The sequence below is a fragment of the Schistocerca serialis genome, unplaced genomic scaffold (assembly GCF_023864345.2).
Source record: "Schistocerca serialis cubense isolate TAMUIC-IGC-003099 unplaced genomic scaffold, iqSchSeri2.2 HiC_scaffold_1162, whole genome shotgun sequence".
Taxonomy (NCBI): domain Eukaryota; kingdom Metazoa; phylum Arthropoda; class Insecta; order Orthoptera; family Acrididae; genus Schistocerca; species Schistocerca serialis.
Window position 1 is genome coordinate 670,001 of NW_026047362.1, and position 2,500 is coordinate 672,500.

Here is a 2,500-nt window from a genome sequence, read left to right on the forward strand (position 1 = left end):
TACATGCTGAAAGACTCTGCTCACAATCACAACCACACGTCAGCCAGACACTCTTATCACGCACTACTCTCTGCCTGTAACAGGCACAAAGACAATATGTAAGCACCAGCATGGAACAACACCCAGTGCATCCTCTCCGCCACATTAGACAATCCACACTATCATAACCAGACCGGGAGGTCCACTCACAAAACAGAATACCCCACCCTTCCGACAACCACCATTGCTCAGCTAAGCCACCAACACCCACACATGTCCTACACAGGGGTACACCCAACATCACAATACTGCCTCCTGTCACAGCACACAAACAATGGCAGGAATGAAAGACACAGGTCTGCCACAAGCATGGAATCAGAGCGCCGCCTGTCATGAGCCAAAGGTGCATCCTGACGTGGCAAATCAGATGATGCCGCAGGCATCCACTTACTATAATCACAATCAACAAACCGGCCGCCGCCGCCGCCGCCGCCCCCCCCCCCCCAATACACCTTTCCTTACAACAATGTGTACCTTAACCTAACCCACATTGTACCTTAACCCAACCCACATTGTACCTTAACCTAACCCACATTGTACCTTAACCTAACCCACATTGTACCTTAACCTAACCCACATTGTACCTTAACCTAACCCATATTGTACCTTAACCTAACCTATATTGCGCCTTAACCTAACCCACATTGTACCTTAACCTAACCCACATTGTACCTTAACCTAACCCATATTGTACCTTAACCTAACCTATATTGCGCCTTAACCTAACCCATATTGTACCTTAACCTAACCTATATTGCGCCGTAACCTAACCCATATTGTACCTTAACCTAACCCACATTGTACCTTAACCTAACCCACATTGTACCTTAACCTAACCCATATTGTACCTTAACCTAACCTATATTGCGCCTTAACCTAACCCACATTGTACCTTAACCTAACCCACATTGTACCTTAACCTAACCCATATTGTACCTTAACCTAACCTATATTGCGCCTTAACCTAACCCATATTGTACCTTAACCTAACCTATATTGCGCCTTAACCTAACCTATATTGCGCCTTAACCTAACCTATATTGCGCCTTAACCTAACCTATATTGCGCCTTAACCTAACCTATATTGCGCCTTAACCTAACCTATATTGCGCCTTAACCTAACCTATATTGCGCCTTAACCTAACCTATATTGCGCCTTAACCTAACCCACGTTGCGCCTTAACCTAACCCACGTTGCGCCTTAACCCAACCCACGTTGCGCCTTAACCTAACCCACGTTGCGCCTTAACCCAACCCACGTTGCGCCTTAACCCAACACACGTTGGGCCTTAACCTGCTCTGTAATTGTCATACGACGCGTTAAATTAGTGTAGTGTTGCCTAACTGCAACCCCCGCAATATAGTTTGCTACTCGCACTGCCCGGTCCCCAGAGTATCGCTTCATGTTAAACACCTTGCAGCTATACACTGTAATGCGGACGGCAGCAGGACGTACATGCTCAATGCCCTTCGCAGTTGTTCATTGGCATTCGCATGGCGAAGCACAGCCTACGTTGTGGTACGGCTTGTGTCAACTGTCCGCTGATGTTGTACGTCCAAATCACACACTGTACTGCACATTGGTCCTCATGTACTGAATGATACATCGTGGTACATGTGTGACCGTACCACGACTGCGCCAACAACGGCGAACCATACGGTCCAAATATTGTGCACTCAGCTACGTGTCGTCTCCCTATAAGAGCTGGATTGCAGTATGGTATGCCGTGGATGGCGATCACCATGAGCCGTCTGTTGATGTAGTGGCGCGTGTTGTCAGACGTAGTCGTCTCTTCTCACACACCGTGATAGCATGGTGCACTGCGTTCCACATCTGCGACATGCGACAGAGGCCGGTTGACAGTCGTTCGCGCAATGGACATCGCATACGTACGGGGGCCACCTTCCACGTGTTCGCGAAGCGTGCACATGTTGTTGCGTGTATGTGGGCAGACATAGTGTGTCGTGACACCTGACACAGGCATGCAACAATCGTTGAATTTGCAAATGGCGATGGACGTCTACGTTTGCTGGTGACGTTACGCAAATGAAGAACTGGTAAACCGTTGTGGTGCGGTTGTTCTCGCTAGAGGTGAATCAGTGATGGCGACGATCGGTTGAGCTACCAACCGGTTGTTTCAGCGATACCCACCATGCCCACGAACGTGAATGGCATGTGGGTGTGAAGCGATACGCGGCGGTGGCTGGGTGGGACCGTCCCCGGCCGGTGAGGGGGGGCCTCCCGGCGTGCTGGCCGCGCGGTGCGTGGGCGCACGCGCTACAGCCGGCTGGTGGGGGCGGCCAGTGGCAGGCGCGCCGGCCGACGGAGGCGGCAGGCGGCGCAGCTGCGCGCCGGCGCACCCTGCACGCGGCGCCGTGCGGCCAAAGTAGGTCCTCGCGGGCCCGGTGCGAAGCGCGGTGGACATCTGCAGTGTGCTGGTCCGATTGAGGACTGTGTGCG